The sequence below is a fragment of the Schistocerca serialis genome, chromosome 2 (genome assembly GCF_023864345.2).
Source record: "Schistocerca serialis cubense isolate TAMUIC-IGC-003099 chromosome 2, iqSchSeri2.2, whole genome shotgun sequence".
In the NCBI taxonomy this organism is placed as follows: Eukaryota; Metazoa; Arthropoda; class Insecta; order Orthoptera; family Acrididae; genus Schistocerca; species Schistocerca serialis.
Window position 1 is genome coordinate 901,418,271 of NC_064639.1, and position 19,389 is coordinate 901,437,659.

Below are 19,389 nucleotides of genomic sequence, written 5' to 3' on the forward strand. Positions count from 1 at the left end.
GTTATTCAATCTGTATATTGAGCAAGCAGTAAAGGAAACAAAAGAAAAATTCTGAGTAGGTATTAAAATCCATGGAGAAGAAATAAAAACTTTGAGGTTCGCCGATGACATTGTAATTCTGTCAGAGACAGCAAAGGAGGATATAAGATGAATATCAACAAAAGCAAAACAAGGATAATGGAATTTAGTCGAATTAAGTCGTGTGATGCTGAGGGAATTAGATTAGAAAATGAGACACTTAAAGTAGTAAAGGAGTTTTGCTATTTGGGGAGCAAAATAACTGATGGTGGTCGAAGTAGAGAGGATATAAAATGTAGACTGGCAACGGCAAGGAAAGCTTTTCTGAAGAAGAGAAATTTGTTAACATCGAGTATAGTTTTAAGTGTCAGGAAATCATTTCTGAAAGTATTGGTATGGAGTGTAGCCATGTATGGAAGTGAAACATGGACGAGAAATAGTTTAGACAAGAAGAGAATAAAAGCTTTCGAAATGTGGTGCTACAGAAGAATGCTGAAGATTAGATGGGTAGATCACATAACTAATGAGAAAGTATTGAATAGGATTGCGGAGAAGAGTAGTTTGTGGCACAACTTGACCAAAAGAAGGGATCGGTTGGTTGGACATGTTCTGAGGCGTCAAGGGATCACCAATTTAGTACTGGAGGGCAGCGTGGAGGGTAAAAATCGTAGGCGGAGATCAAGAGATGAATACACTAAGCAGTTTCAGAAGGATGTTGGTTGCAGCAGGTACTGAGAGATGAAGAAGCTTGCACAGGATAGAGTAGCATGGAGAGCTGCATCAAACCAGTCTCAGGACTGAAGACCACAACAACAACAGTGCGTTAGACTTCCATACGCCTTGAGGATAACAGGGCAGATAGGAAACTTCGTTGAGAGATGGAAAAATGTCTATATTTCCGAATCAATATGACAGAAGAATTTCCTCGGATCCATGCTCTGAGTTGACTAGAGAGCAAGTTACAAAACCCAGATTTCATTGCGGCGTTTGCTGATCTTGTCGCCGATGGTGTGGAACAGCCTGATGTCATCGTCCATTTCCTCTGCATGTATTGAACTGTTTGCTGAATATATCAGTCACTGAAAAGCCCGAAAATTGGTAATGGGGATCGTCAGTTATGTGAGCTGGATAAATAAGCCGGTCTGTTTTGAAAATAATGGATACTGTCTGTGATGACATTAATAAAGGGATGCTTCATTGTGGCAAAGTATAAGTACACAGGTTAAATAAGAACATCTATCTCTCTCTCTCTCTCTCTCTCTCTCTCACACACACACACACACACACACACACACACACACACACACGGCAACAGGAGGCCAAGACAACTATACCGAGTGTTCCGAAATGAATAGCGGGGTTTTAAGGGTTTGTAACGTTTACTACATTCAGCTTGCAGTTATAAATAATACACCAATGAAACCGCAAACTAAATCGTATTTCGTACATATGTTTAATGTGAGCACTATTCGTCACACGGCACAAATCGAGTGGATAGGCCAGTTTTTCCCAAACGTTGATCGTGTCTGGAGTAACTGTTGCAAAAACTGCTTCAACCCTGCCTCTTAAGTTGGGTAAATCAGCTGATAGCGGAGGCACCCTTTATGAACCCCTGAATTGCGACAGATGGGGTGAACGTGGAGGCCATGCGAAATAGTCTGTCATGCGGCACGTTGCGGCCAACCCAGCGGTCGGATAGGTCTTCGCTGAACCAGTCACTTACTGAGTTATGGCAGTGAGGCTGCGCTCCATCTCGCTGCCAAATAAAGTCTTCCAACTGAGGAAAGAGACATAGTTCTAGCGCAGCAAGATAAGAAACATCATTTGGAGTTGCTTCACCGAAAAAGGAAGGCCCATAACGTTCCGCCGGGACATGGCACAAAAAAACAATTCAATTTAAGAAAGCCTCTATGCAACTGTAATATCTCGTGGGGATTCGCTGACTACGAGATGAGTCCATTTAGGTGAAACGTCGATCCATCACTGAAGACTACAGGATTCAGAAAATCTTCATCGTCATGCAGCAACATTTCGTTTTCAAAGTTCGCACGTAAATCTTAATATGTAGGCTTTAGAGCTTGTAACGACTGCAAATGCCAAAATTGTTCCAGTTGCTCTTTCATTTGATGACTTATCTATAATTGTAAGTTGCATATAATACGAGCCGCAATGCCTTAAAACCCCGATATCCATTTTGAAACTACCGGTGTTTTAGAAGCAAAAGTGTACTAATTGACGAACGTGAACATTTAGAGAAAGAAAGACCGGAAGACCGCAGACATATCTCAAAACGAATTCAATTGCAACAGAGAGAGTGGTAACATGCTTGTCAGAGTTTCGTGGCCGGCAGCCATCTATATACGAAGTAAACAGCCAGCCGCGACGCGCGGAAACATTTATAACTCCAGTGGAAGCCGCCGCGTCGGCGAAATAAACCCCGATATTTTGCGCGCAATTTGACAGCGTTACCGTTCCTGTACAATCACTTACCACAGCTTAATAATTTTCCTTTTCTCTAGCTCTCGTATTGCTACACGACACTGCTTTTCGACAAGGTTCGGCTTTCCTGAAGAAGTATCCAAAAGTGGGACCGAAACTTCCTAACAACCTAGAGGATTTCTATTTTATTTGCGGTTTTAAACGTAGGTTTTATGTGGTGTGCTTAAAATAATAGACCCAGTTTCCAAATTCCAGTGGGCCCGAATCCATTTTCTTTGGTTCAGCTAAACAACTTCAGTTTTAGAATATTATACGTATAGATAAAACGTAATTCCGTCTTTGTTCGGCGAGCGTTACTACAAATAAACACGTTGTTATGTATGGCAACAGTGGTTTTTTTTCCCGCTATCGTTTCGGCCTGCTATGGACCACGAAGATTTTTCTCTCTTCCCTGATAGTGTTTTCCTCTTTTGCCAGTAGATTTTCATTTTGGCTGACTGTGCTTCTTTTCTCTTTTTTGACCATTTGCAAGCCTGACGAGGAACTGGCGTAGTAAGCGAAATAAGGTTTTTAGTAATTTTGACTTTTTCTCTGAAAACTTCTCGATCCTGAATGTCATCAAATGAAGTTTCAGCTTCCTGGAAATCCTTTTTAACTTGGCTTGCCCATTTTGAATACGATTTTGTTTTTGAAATTGATGAATGAATGAGATGAGTAAGTCTTTGCGGGTTCATTCTTTCCAGATGACCGAAAAACATCATTCTCCGCTTCCTCATGCTAGTAACAATGTCTTCTGTATGTTCGTATAATTCACAGTTGTGTCTTCCGCGGGATTCTCAGTTTTCTTTGATAGGGCCAAGGATTTTCCTCAAAAATTTTCCGGTCTTTTATTTCAAGTTTTCATGTTTAAACATTCTGATGCATACAAAGCTGTCGGGCTAAATTACGGTGTTAAATGACAAAGTTTATGTTTAAAAGCAGGATTTTGCTTTTGTATAAGTCTTTGCACGGATGAAAAGCACCTTCTAGTTTAGAACACCTATTTTCTGCAGCTGCATTTTCTGAACCGTCAGGTGTAATTATTTCTCCAAGATATTTAAATTTCTTCGACTGCTTGTTTTTCTCTTGTATTTCAATATGAGGAGGAGCGTGTTTGATGTTTGTGATGAATTCAGTTTTGTTAAATGCTATTTTTAGGCCAGTCTTAGCAGCAATTGATTGTAGGCTGGACACTTGAACCTTAGTTTCATCAATATTATTTGCAATGAATGCCAGATAATTAGAAAAAGCCAAACAGTTTCCACTGAGGCCATTTCTTTTGTGTCCAATTTGTATCCCATAACATAGCGGTACGGTTGTTTTCCGCTCTCTGACTGTCTTTTCCAGGACACAGTTGAAAAACAGTGGAGAGAACAGGTCACCTTGGCTCACCCCTGCACAGATTTCAAATGGTTCTGATAATTCGCCTCTGAACTTGATCTTTGACACTGTGTTACTTAAAGTGGCGCTAATAAGATTGATTGTTTTCCAATCTAGACCAAATTCGGCAAGGGTGTTCTTTATTGTTTCTCGATCAATTGAGTCATACGCTTTGCGAAAGTCGACAAAGGCCACAACAAACGTTTTTGATCTTGATTTGGCGTATGATATAACAGATTTCAGGTTATGGATCTGCTCTGCACAAGATCTTGATGTCCTGAAACCAGCTTGATATTCGCCATATTGTTGATCTAAGACTGATTCAGCTCTGTTTAACAACAGTCTGGAAAAGATCTTGTACGTCGTTGGTAGCAAAGACATTCCTCGGTAATTATTCAGATCACTCTTATCGCCTTTTTTTTGAAGTGGGTGAATAATTGCTACGGTCCAATCTGGAGGTAGAGTTTCAGTTTCCCACTATGATATCATGGAGATGTTTCATTGTATCATGATCTGCGTATTTCCACATTTCAGCCAAGATGCGATCCTCACTTCCAGATTTGTAATTTTTCAAGCCTTGCATAGTTTTCATGATTTCATCTAACATGGGAGGGGTACTATCTGCAGGAGGAACAGTAGGATAGAAATCAAGCTTTGAGATTTGGTTGTTGTTGAAGAGTCTCTTAATTGTTCTCAATACTTTTGATGTCTCTTTCCTATCCTTCAAGAAGTTTTCGTGATTTTCGGAGGTTTTCTTGCTATTCCATTTTATCCAAGCCTGTCTTCGCTGGCAACAGTGTTCTTATTACCCTGTAATCCCAAAATTAAATACGACATAATCTAAGGAAGAGACTATACACTGACGGTAACAAAGTTGTTCCTAAGTTACGTTAGTTTGACCCGTTTCTTCATGTGACTTGATGCCAATATATTGTAGAATTATGGAACATGTTTCACGTTCAAAAATTACGACTTTTTGGAGAACGAAAATCCCCTCTATGATATTAACATGGATTCCGTAAACAGAGATCTTGCGAAACTCAAAAAAAACAATGGCTCTGAGGACTATGGGATTTAACTGCTGAGGTCATCAGTCCCCTAGAACTTAGAACTGCTTAAACCTAACTAACCTAAGGACATCACACACATCCATGCCCGAGGCAGGATTCGAACCTGCGACCATAGCGGTCGCGCGGCTCCAGATTGTAGCGCCTAGAACCGCTCGGCCACTCCGGCCGGCCTGCGAAACTCAGCTCGCTCTGTTTCTCCATGAGATACATAGCGCTAGTAAACCCGTCGTATCGTTTGACTACGGAATTTAACAATCACAACAGACATAGCATGCAAGAATTTGGGAGTAACAGTGTGTACAGACATGAAGTAGAAGCACACAAAGGCTCAGTTATAGGCAAAGCGAATGACAGGGACGATTCGTTGTAAGATACTGGGTAACTGCAGTTTGTGCACAAAGGGCAAGCGCACAAAACACTTGCATGCCCTTGTTGTAGTATTGCTCAAGCGTAGACTCTGAAGAAACTTTCAAACGCAAAGATCGCTAGTAAAGGATTTATTAGATATAGATAACCAGATTCGGCAAGATTATGTTGCCACCATCTGCTTTATAACATTACATCATGTTTTTACATGAGTTGTCAGGTGTTGATGTGTGTCGCATTAATATATCCGATTTCCAATTAATTTCACGACACTGACATAAGTATACGACTTGTAAGACCACTTCCTGAGGAAAAGATGATTTAATGTTATAAAGCATAAGATCTGAAGACTGCAATATGGTCTAGCCGAAACCGGTTATCTAAATCCAATAAATGCTTTACTAGCGATCTTGGCGTTTGAAAAATTCTTCGAGTCCCCTCATTACTGCAGATCGCCCCAAGGCTGATACAATGTCAGGAATACATGGCTCAGGTGCATGAGCCTGACTGAGGTAACAGCAACAGGGTTGATGGCGTTTATAAATGAGGGGCAGTGCGAATGACCACCGGCTTGTTTTGGCTGCCTGTGGAGTATAACGGAAACGTTGGATAACCCTAACTGGTAAAGAAAGAAGGCGCCCTGCATCTCGCGAGAAGTTGCTTAGGAAACTACAGACTCAGGGCACATGCTACAAACATTACCCAGCTCCCACAGAGGTCGTACTGATAAAACCAGACAAGGAGAAGCTCGTACGCAAGGCTGCACTCTTACTTCCCACCATACATCAGTGAAGAAATTGTAATACGTGACTGAAGGTGCCCCCTGTGCAGCAGTGCTGAGATTCGCAGACTAGATGTAAACAGTGATTCTAAATGGTGGAACAGTCCACCGCCCAAGCAAACCTCGGGGGCAGCCACGCGCCTTCCACAACAGTTGTGCGATTTTTTGAGCAGCCTGCGCTACTAAGCAAATGGAGGGTGTCTAAGATCGGTGGTGGTGGAAGTAGAAGTGGCTTTATTCATCTGTGACTCGCTCTTACAAACACAATGGATACGTCATAGTGGCCGGCCGGGGTGGCCGAGCGGTTCTAGGCGCTACAGTCTGGAACCGCGCGACCGCTACGGTCGCAGGTTCGAATCTTGCTTCGGGCATGGATGTGTGTGATGTCCTTAAGGTTAGTTAGGTTTAAGTAGTTCTAAGTTCTAGGGGACTGATGACCTCAGAAGTTAAGTCCCATAGTGCTCAGAGCCGTTTGATACGTCATAGTGTGTTTTTTCTTCTTTCCTGTCAGGTACTAGGTCCTATACAAAATTATCGGGACTGGTGGTGCCATCTGTTGAAAACCTTACATTTGAACTAATGATCACCATCACCCTGGAAGTAGTTCCCATCCGCACATACATACCGGTTCCAGCGCTTCTGCCACTGGTCAAACGTTTTCTGGGAGTCCTGTTCTTTGAGTGTCTTTATCGCCGCCAGCGATGCTTCTTGAATCCTCTCTAGAGTGTAGAACCGACAGCCTTTCAACCTGAGTTTCAGGTTTGGGGATAGCGCGAAGTCCCAAGGTGCCAAATCTGGCGAGTACGGTGGTGGGGTACAATCTCCATGTTATTTTTTGCGAAAAAGGTCCTGTTGAGCAAGGACGTGTGACAGGGCGCGCTGCAGCAGCCAGTTCCCTTGACGCCAAAGTTCGGGCCGCCGTCGCCGCTCGTTGTCACGGAGCCGTCGCAAAACGTCACAGTAATACGCCGAATTCACTGTTTGGTTGTGTGGGACGAAATCTTCGTGCACAGTCCCCTGGGTATCAAAGAAAATGATGATCATGCTCTTCGCTGTGCTCTTCACCTGTCTCGCTTTTTTGCGTCTTGGAGAGCTTCCACTGGGATGATTTTTGCTTTGTCTCTGGGTCATAACCGTAAATCCAACTCTCGTCGCCGGTGATACCCCGGGACAAGAAGGTTGGATCATCAGATGCGGTCTGACGCGCTATTCTGTTCGCAGATCCATCGTAAAATCGCCACACACCAAACACAGAGTATTACGGAAATCACTGTGGAGACGCAACACGTCCTCCCAGCCGAATGCCACTCCGCACACTGACTTACGAGATGCAGCTCTCGCCACCTAGCGGTGCAAATATCTACTACTCCTACTTTCCGGATGGCAGCACCAGTCCCGAAAATTTTGGATTCCACCTCGTACATTTTTTACAGTAATTTACATCCTCACAAGTCTAGTTTCACAAGGATGGGAGTCGTGGCCCTAGAGTAGGAACCATATCGGCATTTGACGATGGAGGCTAGACCCTGCATCCTGCTGAATACAAGATTTTCCATATGCAATACTGTGATGCATTTTATGTACTGTTATTTTTCATTTGCCCTCCAGAAAACTAGAGACAGCATCTGTAAGAAACTTTGACACACGACATTTTGAATTTGCCCAAAATCTCTGAAACTGAACCCCTGCGTCTCTGACGTGTCACTTTTTCACGATGGACGTCCACATCTGCATCTCCAGAGAGAAACACTGGGGAAGGAAGACGGCGGTTGCTCCAAGTACACATGTGGAGACAAGCACCGCGGTCTGGGTAACGTTACCATGACATATGTAAGATCAAAACATTCAGTTCTGCCTGAGAAGGAACCCCCGATTGTAGTTTTCCGTGTATATAAATTGTCCATACATACAACGACAAGTTGCTGTTTCAATTAATGATCGTTAGTCAGTTATTTAGTTTATTATATTTCCCACAGCTAATTGCAAGGTTCTTTCCGGAACAGTACGAAACAAATCAGTTTAGAGGTTACGTATACTTCATTTGTTTGTGTGTGCAGTTGCTAGCGGGCCTGTTACAAATAACTAATTAGCAAAGTGATTTCATTTAATGAAAAATAAAGCTCGTGTTAGAATTGGAACACAGATTTAATTACAAAGCAAACAAAAATAATACATGTACAATCAGTGTTTGACTGAATATCTGCCTATCGAGTAGGTGTTTTGAGGATGAAAATATTGCACATAACATTTAAAATTACTTTGCTATCATTCAAACGTTCTATGATAATTATATTGTGATCAGAGATTTTTGTGGCTGGAAGCTGCTTTTATGAGCAACCAACAGCTTCAGTAACGAGTAATGAAGGTATTTTTTTTCTTTTAGGGCCGCAGCTGCGGGCATCGCTATTCTTTTCAAAGTGCGATTGTTTATGTTCAACTAATTTCATCCTCGAATATAAACTCTCTCTCTCTCACTCTCTCTCTCTCTCTCTCTCTCTCTCTCTCTCTCTCTGTGTGTGTGTGTGTGTGTGTGTGTGTGTGTGTGTGTGTGTGTGTGTGTGCGAGCGCGCACGCGCGCTGCTCTGATTTCACAGAGCAGGTTAAATGCTCATGTGTAACATAGATGAGCAGAAGTCACTGATCAACGTGGTTACAAATGAAACCAGAGGTTCACTCTGACAGGAAATCCTGAAAGCCATGGATCAAGGCAGTCAGGTAGACGCAGTGTTTCTCGATTTCGAAAAAGCGTCTGATTCAATACCTCTCTCATCAAAAATAGGATCGAATGAGGTAGATTGGATTACATCAGGTTAGATTCAGTTTTCATTCCATAGACCCAAAAATGAGGTGATTCTCATGGGTATGAACAAGTCAGAAAGGATAACATAAAACATTTGAATATAGTACTCACTACTCTGATCATCTGTCAGGAGATGCCAAAATATGTGAGTGCATTACAGTAAACTCGAACTGTTAATATTTACAGAATTAATACAGAATGAAACACAGTTATGCACTTCTAATACGTTTATCGTACTCAAAATACCTAATCTTGGCTGTTGTGACCAAGTGCTGTCAAAACTGAAATCTAACACACATTTTTACTTAAGCTGGTCAAGATATTCATCTATAGAGTGGAAGGAGTTGCCTACCAAAAAGTCTTTCAAACTCTGTTTAAACCGTGCGTTTTCTGAAACCAAGTTTTTAGTGGTTCCTGGTAATTTATTGAAAATGCGTGTTCCTGAATACTGGTCCCCTTTTTGGACCAAGGTAAGTGACTTTAGGTCTTCATGTACATTGTACTTAGTCCTTGTTTTGATACTATGTATTGAGTTATTGGTTGAAAATAGAGATATATTACTTCCAACAAATCTCATTAAGGAATAAGTATATTGAGAAGCAGTAATTAGAATACATAGTTCCTTGAACATGTTTCTACATGACATTCTTGAATCAGAGGAAATTTGTGACTTGGTTGAGAATTTATCGGTGGAGAGGACGCAGCACGTTATCTTGGATGGAGAGTAATCGACAGGTGTAGAAGTAACTTCGTGTGTGAACCAGGGAAGTGTGATGGATCTCTCGCTGTTCATGTTGCATATTAAGCATCTTGCGGCCAACATTAATAGTACTCTCAGATATTTCGCAGATGACGCATTTGTCTACAACGAAGTACAGTCTGAACGAAGCTGTACAAATACTGAGTGAGACCTCGATGAGATTTCGAAGTGGCGTGAAGATTGGCAACTTGCTTTAAATCTTCAGAAATGTAAAATTGTGCACTTCACAAAACGAAAAACACATAGTATCCTACGAACATAATATCAGTGAGTCATGGTTGGTTTCTGTAAACTCTTACGATTACCTTGGTGTAACGCTTCGTATGGACATGAAATGGAACGATCACATAGGCTCAGCTGTGGGTAAAGCAGGTATCAGATTCCATTTATTGGTAGAATACCGAGGAAATGTAATCAGTCTACAAACGAGATTGCTTACAAATAGCTCGTGACCCATCCTAGAATATAGCTAAAGTCTGTGGGACCCGTACCAATAAGGAATAATAGGGGATACCGAAAGTATACAGAGAAGGCAAACTCTTCGAGACAGACGCAACATATCCTGTGAAAGCCTACTGACAAAGTTTCAAGAATCGGCTTTAAATTACGTCTCTAGGAAGAGACAACAGCCCCCTATGTATCGCTCCCATAGGGTTCGTCAGGACAAGATTAGATAATCTACAGCATGCACACAGACATTTAAACAATCATTATTTCCCCGCTTCACACGTGAATGGAATGAGAAGAAGAACTAGTAACTAGTACAGTGGGACGTACCCTCTGCCATGCACTTCACAGTGGCTCGTAGAGTATAGATGTAGATAACTGTCCTCCCTTTAGAGGTTGGAATCTTTTAGCACGATAATACGCTTTGACGCATGGACAGCAGTGTCTGCAAATGGCTAGAACAACGACGAGTTTGAGAGTGTTTCCAGTGCTCCCAAATTGCTCGGATGTTAACCCAGATTAACGTGTGTGGAAGTACGTCAATCGTGTTTGCTATATGAATCGTCTGCCACTCCCCCTTGAACAGCTGTAGGATTAGAAATAGCAGAGTCCTAGATAACCGTAGAGCTCTTTGTCACTTCCACTTCGCCTAGCTGCTGTATGTATTGCAAACAGCGGCTGCAGTGGGTGTTAGTCAACCGATGTGAGCGTTTACAATACGAATCTCGTGTGTTGTTACGTCACCTTGCTAGCTGGGTATCTACTGGAGCTGGCAAGCTACTGGAGCCCTGACCGTCGAACAACCCAGTGGCCAGAGGGCGGTTGAGGGCGTCGTTGTCCTCTTCTTTAAGGAGGCAGTTGTGACAGGAGGATGGGATCTTGTGGCAGCGGGTGATGTTTTGGTGAGAGTTTCAGCCTGGCATAGTGCAGTTACGAGCCTGTCCTCACAACGGATGTGAAAGCTAACGTGGAGACTGGCGTGTTTGCCAACGTGTCTGATGATCGTTCAGAAACCATGCTCGTCAACTTTTGTTCAACGGCAGTTGTCGCGTACATGTGTGAGCCTCAAACACATTGATATTGCTTTCTAAAATGCACTGGCGGGAAATAACTGTCTCAACCTCAAAAGCGAACCTCTAAGGTACGCAATACAATTCGGAAGAACGTTGATGAGTTGTGAGTGGAATCAGATGGGCCTAACACGTTGAACAGGCAGCTTCCCGGAGAAAGGTTCATAAGTAACGTGTTTGAACATGCAAACAATACCTGAAAATACAAATTTTATACCCTCAGACTTCAAGAAAAGCATAATAATTCCGATTCCAAAGAAAGCAGGTGCTGACAGGTGTGAGTATTACCGAACTATGAGTTTAATAAATCATGGTTGCAAAATACTGTCACGCATTCTTTACATTACATGGATAAACTGGTAGAAGCGAACCTTGGGGAACTTCAGTTTGGATTCCGGGGAAATGTAGGGACACACGAAGCAATACTGACCCTGCGACTTATCTTAGAAGAGGCTTCAATGAAGAGCAAACCTACGTTTGTAGGCTAGAAAGGGTTTTGACAATGCTGTCAAAAGCCTTGAAGTACTCTCTTTGAAATTCTGAGGATAGCAGCAAAAGGCTATTTACAACTTGTACAGAATCTGACGGCAGTCATAAGAGTCGAGGGGCATGAAAGGGAAACAGTGTTTGAGAAGGGAGTGAGACAGGGTTGTAGTCTATCCCCGATGTTATTCAATCTGTGAATTGAGCAGGCAGTAAAAGAAACAAAAGAAAAATTTGGAGTAGGAATTAAAGTTCAGGGTGAAGAAATATAAGTTTCGAGGTTTGCCGATGACATTGTAATTCTGTCAAAGACAGCGAAGGACTTGGAAGAGCAGTTGAACGGAATGGACAGTGTCTTGAAAGGACGATATAAGTAAGAAAAGCAAGGATAATGAAACGTAGTCGAATTAAACAGCGTGGTGCTGAGGGAATCAGATTAGAAAACGGGGCACTTAAAGGAGTAAGTAATTTTGCTATGTTAGCAACAAAATAACTGATGATGGCTGAAGTAGAGACGATATGAATTGTAGGGTGGCAATGGCAAGAAAAGTTTCTGAAGCAGAGGAATTTGTTAACATCGAGTATGGCTTTAAGCGTTAGGAAGTCTTTTCTGAAAGTATTTGGATTGCAGTCATGTATGGAAGTGAAACATGGACGATAAACAGTTTCGATAAAAAGAGAATAGAAGCTTTTGAAATATAATGCTAAAGAAGAATGCTCAGGATTAGATACGTAGATCACATAAGTAGTTCAAAATGGTTCAAATGGCTCTGAGCACTATGGGACTTAACTTCTGAGGTCATCAGTCCTCTAGAACTTAGAACTACCTAAACCTAAGTAACCTAAGGACATCACACACATCCATGCCCGAGGCAGGATTCGAACCTGCGACCATAGCGGTCGCGCGGTTCCAGACTGTAGCGCCTAGAACAGCTCGGCCACACCAGCCGGCTCATAAGTAATGAGGAGGTACTGAAAAGAATTGGGGAGAAAAGAAATTTATGGCACAACTTCACTAAAAGAAGCGAATGGTTGATAGGACACATTCTATGACATCAATAGTGGTGGGAAGTTTAGGAGTAAAAATAGTAGAGGGAGAAAAAGAGACGAATACAGTATGTAGATTCAAAACCGTGTAGGTTGCAGCAGTTATTTGGAGATGAAAAGATTGGCAGAGTAGCGTGGAGAGCTACATCAAACTAGTCTTTGAACTGATGCTACAACAACAATAATAGCAACAACAACATGAATTTAAATCTACTGGATAACGAACATAGATCCAGAAAATATGGGAAGCTGTGAGCTACCAGAAATGATGTGCATGCATAGAAAACAAATATCATCACGTTTTCATTTCTTCACGAAAACTGAATATGCAGAGACTGGCAGAGTAAAACATCTGTAGAGGTTCAGATTCCCAATCTACACTTTTGCACTTAGAGTTATCAAATCGTATCTGAAACGACAGGATTTCAAAGAAAATCCTTATGGTTCGGATGCCTTCAAACTACTTTCGAAGCAAATTCGGCGATTAATCTTAAATATGTCCTATCTGAGTGGGCGGCTCTGTGGTTATGTGCCAGAATACTCACTGAAAAGTGTGAGGTTCTCTCCGTAGTCAATGCCTAGACTTTCATGTGTCAGTTAGCACTTATTCCATTTCCGACGATTTTGTTCTACATCTACATCCATACTCCGCAAGCCACCTGACGGTGTGTGGCGGAGGGTACCTTGAGTGCCTCTATCGGTTCTCCCTTCCATTCCAGTCTCGTATTGTTCGTGGAAAGAAAGATTGTCGGTATGCCTCTGTGTGGGCTCTAATCTCTCTGATTTTATCCTCATGGTCTCTTCGCGAGATATATGTAGGAGGGAGCAATATACAGCTTGACTCCTCGGTGAAGGTATGTTCTCGAAACTTTAACAAAAGCCCGTACCGAGCTACTGAGCGTCTCTCCTGCAGAGTCTTCCACTGGGGTTTACCTATCATCTCCGTAACGCTTTCGCGATTACTAAATGATCCTGTAACGAAGCGTGCTGCTCTCCGTTGGATCTTCTCTATCTCTTCTATCAACCCTATCTGGTACGGATCCCACACCGGTGAGCAGTATTCAAGCAGTGGGCGAACAAGTGCACTGTAACCTACTTCCTCTGTTTTCGGACTGCATTTCCTTAGGAAAGAATACTGATGTGAAGAATACTGATGTGAGTGATGGTTCGGAGTGCACGTTAAACTGCCTGGGTATTTCAGATCGGAGATGAGAGGGAGGCAACTACGTACCACCTGAATTAGGACCACGCCTAGGAAAGCTAAAGCACTATCGTGTTCAAACCGGTCTTTGGTTTGATGACGGCTTTGCCCTAGCAGTAGGACATCTGCTCGATTCAGCTCTAGGTTTCGTTGCACGGGGTCGAAGTCTGGTACGACTTCGCTCTGCTCCCGTGCGAGAAGCGACGGCAAGGTGACATTCGCTGTCGTGACGTCACAGAACCGTCGGTGCTCCAGGGGCGCGCTGGGTGCCACGTCCCGTGTGAGGCGGGCAGACTGCGGTAGATCGCGGATGGGTGCGACCTCGCGCCGCTGCACACAATGGAAGGCGCGACGCGCCGCGCCGTGCCGGGACAGGCAGACAGACCGACAGACACACACACAGGGTCACGGGCAGCCAACCGGCGCCGGCCGCCGATGTGTGCAGCGCCGCCGCTCATGGGGCCCACTAGTTAACCCTTCCAATTCTTCACTACTCCGCAGTTCACACGCAAGTGTTTGGCGCGGAGTAAACAGGGTCGCAACAATGGTTCAAATGGCTCTGAACACTATGGGACTTAACTTCTGAGGTCATCAGTCCCCTAGAACTTAGAACTAATTAAACCTAAACTAACCTAAGGACATCACACACATCCATGCTCGAGGCAGGATTTGAACCTGCGACCGTAGCAGTTGCGTGGTTCCGGACTGAAGCGCCTAGAACCGCTCGGACACCCCGGCCGGCTAAGCAGGGTCGTTTCCACTCTAGGAAAAAAAGAACTCGTAAGTCTTTCGAGCGAATACTGAGTTATCTTATTTTATCAAGATAATCTTTTTCTCCTGTGCAGGTGAGAACCCACAAAATGTTTTGACATTCATAGGAAAATGTTAGTAGTTGAAATACCGCAAAAAGATCTTGCCACAACGAAAAATGACTTTGTTGTTAATGATTACCACCCCAACTGCCTTATCACGTCCGTGACACTCTCTTCCCTATTTCGTGATAATACAAAACGAGATGCCCTTCTCTGAACTTTTTCCGATGTCGTATCTGGTAAAGATTCATTATCACGCAGCAATACTACACAAAAGGGCGGACGAGCTTTAGGTAATTTCCAAGAATGATTGCCTATCAAAGTCGCGGGGTCCAAACGATACATATCGAACGTGCGATGGTAAATCCATCATGCGACTCTGGTGGCGGGCGTTGTGATCAGTTATTTGTGATCATTTTTATGTTTTCCGTCGTCCCCTTAGTTGTTCTAAATTACATGCCTCCGCGAATTATTTGTGAGTTGCTAGGGAATCCCAGACGATTTATGTCGTTAGTGGCCGGCCGCTGTGGCCGAGCGTTTCTAGGCGCTTCAGTCCGGAACCGCGCTGCTACTACGTTCGCAGGTTCGAATCCTGCCTCGGGCATGGTTGTGTGTGATGTCTTTAGGTTAATTAGGTTTAAGTAGTTCTAATTCTCGGGGACTGATGACCACAGATGTTAAGTCCCATACTGCTTAGAATCATTTGAATCATTTGAAGTAGGCCATCCGGAATCAGAGACTGTTAATGTGGTGTCACCGCCAGACACCACACTTGCTAGGTGGTAGCCTTTAAATCGGCCGCGGTCCGTTAGTATACGTATACCCGCGTGTCGCCACTATCAGTGATTGCAGACCGAGCGCCGCCACACGGCAGGTCTAGAAAGACTTCCGAGCACTCGCCCCAGTTGTACAACCGACTTTGCTAGCGATGGTTCACTGACAAAATACGCTCTCATTTGCCGAGACGATAGTTAGCATAGCCTTCAGCTACGTCATTTGCTACGACCTAGCAAGGCGCCATTACCAGTTACTATTGATACTGAGTCATGTACAGTCAAGAGCGACGCTCGTCATTAATAGATTAAAGTTAAGTATTCCACCAGCTACGTCCGTTTTTCTAAAGTCTAATTTCCTTGTCCTGTTCCAGACCTCACGCCAGCCTGCGTGAGCTAAAACGCGTGCCTTTCGGCTTCCTCTAGTACCCGGTGTTGACTCTCCTGCCAACCCACAACAGTTAAAGGGATTGCGAGTTTGCAAGCGCCTCGGCGTTCGTCACGGGCATTTTTAAATATCTCTGTAAAGGTGGGCGGATCACACGCTGACGACCTTCACTTATACCTAACTGCAAGTACAACTGACCTGTGGACAGCTATCCAGCATGTAAATGCTGATGTACTCGCCTTATCATAGTGGACGCAGAACATAGGTTTGAAATTTAATGCATCTATAACGCAAGCAACCTTAGTCGCTCACAAGAGGCTTACTACCGTTCAGTTCAGAGAATATCTTCAATCCTTAACCCTAAAACGCACACATACAACGTTCTGTTCTTCTGCAGAGAACTTAGTGATAATTCTAGACTATCACTTAGACTGGGCTGAACAGACATCTGCAATCTGTAAGAAAGTGTCAGCGTTACTTCATTCACTAAGGAAATATAAAAAAGTATTTCCTTCAGATCTTAGAAAGAAACTGGTAGAGTCACTAATATTCCCCACACTTGATTCTTGTAATTATATTCTGCAAGGGCTTTTGTATGAGAGCTCAAGCCGGCTGGAACAAGAGATGAATACTTGTGTGCAATATATTTGTGACGTTCCCCAATATCGAAAAGATCACTCCTGCCAACGATCGATAATAGTGGCTTCGTATTATAACTATAGAATACTAGATCCTCTGTTTGCTCTATCGTTTTCTCAGTCATTGCACTCCATCTTATTTATTTTCAACTCTTGCAACACTCTCTGAACAGCACAGCAGAAATACTCGTTCTCAACGAAGTAAAATCCTCTCTGCACTGTCACGTAACACTGCCATGTGCTCTAAACCATTCTCTGTCTCAGAAACACGACCTAGGAAAAATCACCCTCGAAACCCCTAAGAAATTAAAATCATTTCACACTTCAAAAGGCGGCGAATGATCCACCTTCTATCGTAATACTAGTTCGTCCACACACTTGTCTGCAGCTCTCTCTCGTGAACGTCACCTCCCTTGCAACTTTACCCTCCCCCTAGTCTATAAAGTTCTCTGTTTGAATTCTGTTCTCTGTTAGCAACTACTGTCATCGACTTTTCAGCCTCCTCCTCTTTCTTTGTCCCTTGCGCTTCCAATGCCCTGAATTAATCTATAGCATTCTTAACGCACTTTATTGTTATTGTGAACTTTCTGTAAAATACACTCCTGGAAATTGAAATAAGAACACCGTGAATTCATTGTCCCAGGAAGGGGAAACTTTATTGACACATTCCTGGGGTCAGATACATCACATGATCACACTGACAGAACCACAGGCACATAGACACAGGCAACATAGCATGCACAATGTCGGCACTAGTACAGTGTATATCCACCTTTCGCAGCAATGCAGGCTGCTATTCTCCCATGGAGACGATCGTAGAGATGCTGGATGTAGTCCGGCGGAACGGCTTGCCATGCCATTTCCACCTGGCGCCTCAGTTGGACCAGCGTTCGTGCTGGACGTGCAGACCGCGTGAGACGACGCTTCATCCAGTCCCAAACATGCTCAATGGGGGACAGATCCGGAGATCTTGCTGGCCAGGGTAGTTGACTTACACCTTCTAGAGCACGTTGGGTGGCACGGGATACATGCGGACGTGCATTGTCCTGTTGGAACAGCAAGTTCCCTTGCCGGTCTAGGAATGGTAGAACGATGGGTTCGATGACGGTTTGGATGTACCGTGCACTATTCAGTGTCCCCTCGACGATCACCAGTGGTGTACGGCCAGTGTAGGAGATCGCTCCCCACACCATGATGCCGGGTGTTGGCCCTGTGTGCCTCGGTCGTATGCAGTCCTGATTGTGGCGCTCACCTGCACGGCGCCAAACACGCATACGACCATCATTGGCACCAAGGCAGAAGCGACTCTCATCGCTGAAGACGACACGTCTCCATTCGTCCCTCCATTCACGCCTGTCGCGACACCACTGGAGGCGGGCTGCACGATGTTGGGGCGTGAGCGGAAGACGGCCTAACGGTGTGCGGGACCGTAGCCCAGCTTCATGGAGACGGTTGCGAATGGTCCTCGTCGATACCCCAGGAGCAACAGTGTCCCTAATTTGCTGGGAAGTGGCGGTGCGGTCCCCTACGGCACTGCGTAGGATCCTACGGTCTTGGCGTGCATCGGTGCGTCGCTGCGGTCTGGTCCCAGGTCGACGGGCACGTGCACCTTCCGCCGACTACTGGCGACAACATCTATGTACTGTGGAGACCTCACGCCCCACGTGTTGAGCAATTCGGCGGTACGTCCACCCGGCCTCCCGCATGCCCACTATACGCCCTGGCTCAAAGTCCGTCAACTGCACATACGGTTCACGTCCACGCTGTCGCGGCATGCTACCAGTGTTAAAGACTGCGATGGAGCTCCGTCTGCCACGGCAAACTGGCTGACACTGACGGCGGCGGTGCACAAATGCTGCGCAGCTAGCGCCATTCGACGGCCAACACCGCGGTTCCTGGTGTGTCCGCTGTGCCGTGCGTGTGATCATTGCTTGTACAGCCCTCTCGCAGTGTCCGGAGCAAGTATGGTGGGTCTGACACACCGGTGTCAATGTGTTCTTTTTTACATTTCCAGGAGTGTACTTGGTATGTGTTGTTCCTGGTCATATGTAACACAGAGCCTTAAGGCGCTAATCTGGTGAGGCAACATAACTTAAAAATGAATATTACATGTATTTCACACACACACACACACACACACACACACACACACACACACTCTGGATAGACGGGGGATATTCAGCAGGTAAGGAACGGTCGGTCGCGAACTGAAAAACACACTAATAACGAAAACTGCTGTATTTGCAACACGTAGCAACAGCTTCCAGCTACTTCTCTACATAGTCAAAATGGTTCAAATGGCTCTGAGCACTATGGGACTTAACTTCTGAGGTCAGAAGTTCTTAGAACTAAGAACTACTTAAACCTAACTAACCTAAAGACATCACACACATCCATGCCCGAGGCAGGATTCGAACCTGCGACCGTAGCGGTCGCGCGGTTCCAGACTGTAGCGCCTAGAACCGCTCTACATAGTCGCCGCTCCGACTTGGACGTCTGTCGTAGCGTTGCACCGAATATCCAATACCCTCGTCATAGAAGGTACCCGCCTGTACTTTCTGACAATTTTCTACGCTGTATATGCCAATTTGTCGTCTTTGAAGCCAGCGGTTCATCTGAGAAGAGATGAAAATCAGTGTTGTATGGCTAGTGATCAACCACTTCCCATCGAAAACGTTGCAGGATCGCCCTCATTGCCCCTGCAGTGTGCGGAGAGAACTTTCATGAAGGAGAAAATGCATCACAGTTACGTCATGTGGGGGCTGCGTGAAATCAGGCGAAATCTCACGGCAGGCACCCATACTTGGCGGGAGAGAGTATTTTCTAGGCATCTTTAGGCGTTCGATGTGCGCTCAACACTTAAGTCCATTTCGCGAC